Genomic DNA, 9,604 nt, shown 5'->3' on the forward strand with positions numbered 1-9,604 from the left:
TAGGAGTTAAGTTTTAACTATGAATGAGTATAGATAATTGCTTAAGACAACTATCAGTAAAGCAGTAATTTACATCAAAATTGTTTCAAATATTTCTACACTTTATTGTGATACACATCCTGTACACATTAACAGAAACCAAAAGAAAACATAATAACATTACATAAGTGTGCACACCATTAAACTAATAGTATATTGGATCAGCTTTGATTCAGTTTCAGTCTACTAGTTTTCCATAACTTGGTTTAGTGAAACATTTCCCTCTGCCTCACATATGTCCTCCAAATCTCTCTGATTGTCAGGACAGCTGTTGTCCACAACTTTCTTCTGGTGATTTCACAACAGCACTGTCCAACTCAAATTTTGAAGATCCCAGCTCCAACATACCTGAATCTAATGGCTGAATTACCTTCTCAGCATCTCATCCATCTGCAAAGGCCTGGTCATGTGCCACTAATTAAATTCACATTTTGGAACAAAACTGCATTAAAAAAATTACTACAGTGGCTCATGAAAACCAACTCTGAATGATCTATTTTATTTTTCTCCTAGTACTGTTGTTGATACAAAACAATTGCCTATTTTGTCACAATAATACTGAAAAAAAGTAAAATCCCCCCTCATCTGTTGCTCTTGAGCAGAAATTTTAGGGTCAAAGCTAATATTTAGACCTATTCTGTCTTTCGTCCTCATATCCCTGACATATAGAGACTAGAGGAGGCTGCTGTCACATGTGGAACCCAACCAGTGCTAATCACCTGTGGCTCCTCCAAAAGTACTGTCAGGCTCCTGGCAGCCTCAGTCTCTGACGTCTTGTCTATTCATCGGTTTTGTAGAAATGTTCAGTTTTAGTAGCATCACTGCTCTCTGTTATTTACGTATATTGTACTGTGTAAGTAGTTGCACCTTCTTCTGACCATTTTAATGCTCATAGTTTACATCTCAGTAAACTATGTGGTTTTAGCTAAATAATGTAAATGAGCAAATTCTTCTTCTCCTCCTCCTTATTAACGCCGATATTACATTATCAATTGTTTCCGTTATCATTAAAATTAGTACTTATGACTATGTTCCAATTGTTGACCTTTATTCTAACACTTAGTCAGATGAAATGAAACAAAAATCAAAGCAAACAAAAATAAATTAAACCATCAACAAAAAAGACAGCAGACTTTATAACATATTTTATTATCAAATAAATTGTGTTTGATAACAATGAAATTTAATATCATGTTTCATCTTTTTACACTTGCAGTCTTTTTCTTTTGTTCAGGGATACTGCAGATAGTCTTTCTCTTTTGAGGAAAGAATTTTTTTTATCTATAGAAATTCTTTATTTTCAAATAAAGAATTTTAAATGCGCGTGCCTTTGCCAGAAAACAAACCCAATTCATTTTGTTGCCACTAAATTGGATACAGCTCACCTGGACTGTGACACCCCTCTCTTTAAACCAAAACACTAATTTGATTTCTGTATCTAGGTCAGTATTATCTGAGCTCTTCTTGTGCTTCTGTTTATTGAGCCAGGTGTGTCGGAGTGTGTGTGTGTGTGTGCATGAGAGATTGTGGGACTCTCCCGGTCTGATAATCAGTGACAAAGATGTTACAGCAGTGTGACAGAGTTCTATTTGCCATAACGAACGTCTTCATCTCATCACTTTCCCTGTGTTTTCATTTATATTTATATATCTTTTGCAACTTATCAACTACTAGCATCTGCGTTATTTCCAGGCGGCTACACCACAGTGGGCTGGGAATTTAGAGAATTCAGGCAAGGCCACGGCAGCTCAAGCAGGTGGAGAAAAGTAAGGGCTATTTACAGAAAGAAAGGATACAAAAAAAACAGAGGTAGTGTTGGGGAGGAAAAAAAGCGAGAGTCCTCTCTACTTGAAGTGTTTAGCAGACATGCTGTCAGACTCAGAGGTTAGAGGGGATGATTGTATCGACAGGCTTTATTTGCTGGTTATAAGTGAAAAAGAGTCAGGAAGCAGGCCGGAGCAGAAAATGCTTCTGATGCAGAAACACGCTATAAATCACCACATGCAGTTTGTGCTGAATGAGAAATGAAAGCAACAAACACCTGCTGAATGTTGCCAATTTTCTCAGCACTCTGTATTAACTCAAGCATATTTGCGCCATCGGACAACATGTCCAATTTAATTTGGCCTAAATGGCTTTGAAGTATATTTCCACTTGGTGTCATTGTCAAAAGGCAAAATCTCAACTCTGTTAAATTGTCAATAACGTGATCATGATTTATGTTATCATGTTTTAGCATTTTCACATGGCAGTGGAGTGCCTCAGTGTATGGGAAAGAGGACAAAACCACACAGGGTCACAGAATATGAACAAGGTTTGATTTAGTTCAGTTTTGTTTGCGCAAACGTCAGTTTGTGTTTGGATCAGTCACTTGGATTTATAGCATTCAGATTACGATGCAGTGAGGGGACTGACAGAAACATGTAAACTCTTCTTTGTGTATATGAAAACGTACAAACAATTTCATGCCACGTGTTTGAGCTTTTCAGTCTTCACTGCACACATTTGCACTTTCACAATTTATGCAGAGAATTAGAAACATTGTTCAGTGTGTACGGAGCTACATGGATGGGAGATTTTTTTTTTATTCAGTCCTTTTCAGGTTTTTCTATTGATATGGCAAGATTTAGTTGGCTCATTTGATTTACATCCTTTGATTTCAGGTGATTAAAAGAATATTTACAAACAGATGAAAAAATCCCGGAATGCATTTTTTTTTTTACTGTTATCCATCCATTTTCAGGCTGCAGTGAGTCAGTTGCCTTTTTCCAGTGGTCAATGGATAACAAGTGAGACACTTTGAGGTTCTTTTAAGGGTCCAACGACTCTAACAAGCATGTTTGTTTGGCAGTAGGAGGAAAATGGAAGATATAGAAAAAAGCTATGCATTCATGGCTTAGAAGATGCAATCTCCAGTACGACTGGGTGCATGCAAACTCATGATCTTCTTGATGCAAGTACTACTATGTCAACATTTATTATTCATTGATATGATATAAAGGCCTGATAAATAAATAAATAAAATAAATAAATAAGTAACACCCTGTGTCAATTCTTGGGTTTTATTGTATAAATTATCTTCAATTTATTATGTCCTAGAGGTATTTAAATTTGATCTTGTGTTCAAAAATACACACCACATGTTCAACAATTAACAGAAGAGGGTGCCAGATTTGAAAAATAGGTGGTGAAAAATTAATTACGGCTATCAAAAACTCAAGATAAATACAAACCCCCAAGAATTCAAAGTGAGTGTACATTGTGCTACTATGACTGCAGTTTGGATAAGGTCAAATCATAGGAGACCCCAGAGTTTCCCTCAAAAAACCTGCAATGTGAGGATAGGGGTGCTAGGGCAGCTGGCGGTGTGGTTTATTTACATAAACTTTGTCAAATTGTAAGGGCAGAAACAGAGCAAAGCATGTGCTAGAAACTGCCAAAGTATTTGACTTCACAAATAATTTCATCAGCAGATCTTTAACCTCTTTTCTCTAAATACTGAGAACCACACTATTTGCTTTTCATTGGATTGCACGTGTTTTACAGAGTATACTGGATTTTAACATAATGATAGATGGACAAATCATAATAATATAGCAGAGAAAATCCAGGCATTTTATAAAGTGGAAATTAAATATTCATGAAGTGTAAATTGTTCACACAAATCAGAAAATGTCTCAAATGAACATTTGAGTAACTTAGGATTGCCTTGTTTCAAGGATAAGTGTAAAAGACGTGTGCAGGGCCCGTATTTATAATTCTAATATAATAGATAAAGTTTTTAACTTTGCACATATTTATATATGTTATCTTTACTGAAAGAATTTAGAGAACATGACAGGTTAAAATTCAATTTCATACAACCAAGCAAGTAACAACACAAAATCATGGAATTCAGCAAATTTGGATCAATGAATAGCTGAAAAAACAGACACTTTTTTTAGGTCCAGAAGGTGATAAATGTATTTTTGCAAAAGGATATTTGCAATATTTGTTGGTCATGAATTCACACTTAGCATGCCAACAAAATATTCAGATATCCAGAGTGTCACTGCAGTCTTTGCTCACACCTAAAACACATAATAGTTGTCAAGTTGCCAGAGATCACAGAAAGCATTAATGTTGCAATTTAGTTTGTTTTACTGAAGTAAAAGGCAAAGTGGGAGCAGACTGCTGGTCTGCAGGAGAACAGCTTGAAATATATTTTCAGACTAAACTTACACTAATATACAAGAACTGGTACAGAACGTTTATTTTATCAGTATGTAATAAAACAGAATCAGTCATTTTTACCAGCAGCTGATAAAAATCCTATTCAGGGTCGATTATAATTATTTTAATAATCTGAGTTTAGTCAATGAACACTTGGCCGTCTTGAAAAAGAAATTGTCCATCAGTGTAATAGAGGGTTTTATACACTGATTAAAAAAAATAAAGCATTGGCAACATTTCACTAAAACAGAGTAATTTCTTCAGAAACCTCACATGTGAGTTAGCTGTTATTCTTCATTTGTCAACTGAATGGGTGCTGTAAGTATAAAGCATTTGTGATTCAAAGTAAGCCAGAGTTGTGTTTCTGCCACTTTGCTGAGGCTTTTCAGTTGGCGCTGCCTCATGATTTCTAACCCCACCCTATTGTCGCCACCGCTGATGCTGAACTCTGTTTTCTCTCATCTCTGTGGCAACCACAGCTACTTGCCTTTGTGAATATGTTTGTCCACTGTTAAGGTGTCGCCTGTGTGTTTAATGGACCTCCCAGCCTGCATCAATGTCCGTCTCAGAGTCCCTTTGCCTCCCCGCCCGGCGGAGTCGAGAGGCTGAGTCCTGCCACTGTTTGTCCCTGGTGTCAGCAATTGCGAATGAGATACAGCTGATAATGGCTGCTTTGTTCACTATGCTGGATGTGCTGAAGCTGTGGTCCTGTGGACCAGGAGACGCCTGGTCAAACAGAGGCATACAAAGGCTCTGGAAACGGACGGCCGCAGCCCATTCTCCACAGTCTGCTGTGCTGCCAGCATACGCCACCTTCCACAGCCATGCTGAATTACTACCCTCACAACCTTTCACTCTAATAAAAGGGTCTCTTTTACTCAGTGGGAACACTGACATTTGCTTTTTGTCACATACAAAGGGTTTTTAATGCAAAGTTTTTTTTTACATGATTACTCAGAGGTCATATACACTATACTCGGTATGGGGTCACTCTTTATTCACTTGGAAAAACCACACAAGCATTAAAAAATGCCGAACTTCAGTTAAAATTGATTTTCCTGTGGTATTTATGTGTAAGTGCTGATTTTTGCTTTTAGGAAAATTTTTTCTGTTGACTGACAAAGAACATAAAAAGCAGCTCTGATAATAGAAATAACTGAGGGGACTGCTCTCCATTATTGCACTTTTAGCACTTAGAATGCTGGGGAAATTTTCCACCTCACAGATTTCTTCTGGTTTTACTTATTTTGTTACACCTAAATGTTTCAGATTATCAGGCAAATTTGGTATCACACAATGATAACCAAAGTAATTATACAAATTTATGTTTTAAATTGATGATTTAGTTTATGAAGGGGTAAAATCATCAAAAACCAACCAGCCTCTATGTAATTAACAGCTATGAAACATTTGTAATGACTGCCAATGAGTCTTATTCATCATTGTGAAGGTTTTCTTCACTCTTCTTTGCCACATTGGAGAGTTGTAAAGTATTCAAATGAGGTTACATCCTAACATTTCAATCTGATTTAAGTCCAGACTTTGACTAGGCCCCTTTAATTCTTTATGTTTCTTTAAACCACTTATGGGTGGACTTGTTGCTACGCTTTGGTTCAGTGTCCTTCCACATAACCCAAATACGCTTTAGCTCAAGATCCTGAACTGACGGCTGGAAATTCTCCTTCAAGATATTAGAGCATAATTTTTGGTTTCATTAGTTACGGCATCTTGAAGGAGCAAACCAGCCCCCATAACTTCACACTACTAACACCATTTTCAGCGCTCAGTTTTTTTTCTGAAATACTGTTAGTTTTCCACCTTAAAAATAGGATGCACAGCTCCCAAAGAGTCACACTTTTTTCTTGCTAGTCCTAAGAATAGTTTTTCCCAAAGTCTTGGGAATAGCAAATATGTTTATTTGGAAGCATGAGACAGGTCTTTGTGTTATTTTTAGTCAGCAGTTGTCTTCTGCCTCGGAACTCTTTCACGAAGGCCAGTTTTGGTTTCTTTCTTACTCTTGAATCATAAACACTGATCTCAACTAAGGCCAAAGAGGCCTGCAGCACTTCAGAGGTTCTGAGATCATTGGAGACCTTTTGAATGATTCGAGTATATGCTCTTGGAGTTTCAGGTTTTCTCTATGTGAGTACTATATCATTATGGTTTTCTGGAGTCCTCAAGACTTAGAATGGACGTTGTAATCCTTTCCAGGCTATTTTTGTCTAATTTTAAATGTAATTCTATGATAAAGAAATAGCAGAATAATAACAGAATAAATCTGTCAGCAGGGCAAATTGCAAAGATAACATCCATGTGTTGTACCTTTTATTTTAAATGAAACACCTCACAGTCAACATTTAAAAATGCCAAGAAATAATCTCTGGAGAAAATGCAACTTTCATCCTCATCTACCAGATGCCTTTTCTGTGTCTTGAGTGTTACCCTCTAGAGGAAATGGGGGATATGATTGGGAATTTGTTAGCAGGCTTCTACTTTTATGATGATGGCATATATTCTGTTGGGCTTCTCGCTGTTTCTTGGGTCTTCATTTTCTCATCGCCTTCTTCTAAACTGAATCAGATGTAAAAACATGACAAGGTTCACTAACTAAAGCAGCTTCAAGCATGGAGCGCTGATATCACTATGGACGAAAGTTCCCCTGTCACATGGAATCCTGTCACCATTTAAAAGTCATCTAAATGCCCCCGATGCTTTGAAGAAAAGTTACTGTAGATGTAGCTGCTGCTTTTCACCACTTGTGCCAAACGCCTCAGCGCCTCAATGTAGAACACAAAACCAGTAAAGGACGCCCTCGCAGTTTTGTTGAATTCGGTGGTTTTGTTCACCCTATCATGTTTGGAGCAGATTACAGTGTGTCCACACGTCCTTGCTCCCCAGGGTGGCTCCTGTGTGCTTCAGGTATTGTGACCAGGCAGGCGGGCTGGTGGACGTGGGCCCGGGGTGCCTTGGAGAGAAGAGAGGACAGTGGCTGCATTTGTTTGCCGCTGAAAGGGATTACAGGTCCTGACGACCATGATTAATCACCCGGAGGCAGACATCTGAATACAGCCGGGGAAAAGGTTCAACTTTTTAATTCATCCCGCACACAATCTATTCACACCAGCTGTTGGCGCTGGTTTCCCTCATCTCCCTGCTCTTTCTTCTCAGTGACCATTGCCTCACGCCGTCTTTCTCTCCCCATTTACGCCACGTGTAATTATCTGGGGACGCAGTTGCTGTAATTGCGGGGGGTGCCTGGACAACGCTCTATTTTTATTGGAGATGGGTTTCTTTCTTCTTTGTGGGAGAACAGTTAATTGACTTTGTTAATGCTTTTGGGGATCAGTGATTTCTCAACAACAAATGACCTTTATGGAGCTCAGCGGCACATATTGTTTACTGTGTGTGTCCGTGCGTGCACAGATGTGTGTTGCTCCGCCGTGACCTTTTCTTGTGTCAGGTGTGTGTGCGTGTGTGTGTGTGCATGGGCAGAGAAATATTTCCCCCTCAAAGATCCTTTTTCCAAAACACTTCAAATTCATAAACATCTCTGCGGCGCTTCTGCGCTGAAAGACAGACAGCCCAAATCCTGGATTTTGAATAAATTTCACATCTCGCCATGTTCATATCCACTCATATGAGCAGGCCTTCTCATTAAGACTCAGCAGGTTATATGATGGTTTTGCTGGAATCCCTGGAGCAAAATGAACAGGGACAGCTACACTGCTTAATGCAAGGTAGCCTAGCAACAGATAGCGGGATGGCGATGGAAACATACCCTCATATTTATGTTTACATGAGAGAATGATTTGTCTGTCAGGCTGATGGATCCTAATGTTCTCCTCTCTCCAGGGCTTTTTCTTGTGCTGCACGCGCGGCCTGACACTTACCCTGAAGGACAGGCACCACCTTCTCCAACACGCATGAATACTTAATACTGTTAGGCTGCATTTATGCAAAGAATGGAAATGGCACAAGAACATGGGGGGAGAGGGCGACTAAAATGCATCAAAACATGACACGGTATGCATTGAAAACACTGAGGGAGGGTGTAGAAAGTGACGGCGGACATAAGAGAAGACAGAGTAGCGTATTGTTTCTTTTTGCCGCGCACTTCTTCTAACAGCATGCAAGTAATAAGATTAGAGCTGAATAGAAAGCTGCCGTTTGGTGTGCATGGCCACCATTGACAACTGACAATATAAACTCACGTCACTTCCAGCAATCACAGAGCTATATGATGGAGTCTGTCTTTACTGTATGTCCAGCTCCTCCAGGGACAGACTACATCAACTCAATTAGCCTGGCACAGCCTGAGTATCAGCACCATAGATTAGATTTCACCCTGCTTTGTTTACCAGAGAGCAGCCCACAGAATAATATCTATACTATTTTTTTATTTTTTTGCCCCTAAGAAAAATGATGATAGTCGGAGTGTCGATTACAAGCTCCTAGTGTCATGCAGCAGTGGGTGAAAGGCTAGAAGAGATATAAAGAAGTCTTTTTGTTAGCTGATAGGCTCATCCCTGTTCATCCTGGGAACTCGTTTCCATAGTTACATCAATGTTGTTGGAGTGAGAAGATCAGGTATTCCAGCGAGTGATCTTTTACATGAGCAGTGCTCCCTCTTCTATTGATTTCCATCCCTGGCTGAAAAAAAGAAGAAGCAGCTCACTGCACACTGGCTCTGAGATATTGTGGAAGCAATAAAAGGGTCAAAATAAACCAGTCAAAACAGAAAGTGAAAAAGTCCCACAAAACATATTAAACTTTCTCAGGTGTCACGTCCAGTTGGAGTTGGAAGAGGCTGAAAGATCCGCAAATCACAAAACGGTGCCGACCGAAATGTCAAACTAATCGCAGTCTGTAACTGTCAGGGATCAGTGTGTTGTCAGCCACATGCCTGTGCGCTTCCTATGAAATCCCCATAACAGTGTGCTGTAACGCTAATGACTCTGAAAAGAGAGTTAATCACTGCAGCGCGGTTAGCCACATGCTTGCCTCTTGCAGCGTGTTTGGTGTGTTCCAGGGGTTAGCAAAACACTGGCGTAACACATGATCGCTCTTTATGAGGCTGGGGCCTGCAAGAGGGAGAGGGGGCCCACAGACGATGCTAAAAAGACGGTAATGACAGCCATTCACCGCAATCCAATTATGCAAAAGGGAGTCTAAACAATTCCATCATCCCCTAAATTAGATTGTCCTAATGAGATAAAGGCACCAATTAATCCTGAATTAATTTCTACAGCTCATTTTCCCCAGAAAACACTCTAATATGCAAATGCCAGTGAGAGACAAGGAGGCATCTTTCTGCAGTGGTTCACAATACCACTGCATGTTGCTCTCATTCTTG

The sequence above is a fragment of the Xiphophorus couchianus genome, chromosome 6 (genome assembly GCF_001444195.1).
Source record: "Xiphophorus couchianus chromosome 6, X_couchianus-1.0, whole genome shotgun sequence".
Taxonomy (NCBI): domain Eukaryota; kingdom Metazoa; phylum Chordata; class Actinopteri; order Cyprinodontiformes; family Poeciliidae; genus Xiphophorus; species Xiphophorus couchianus.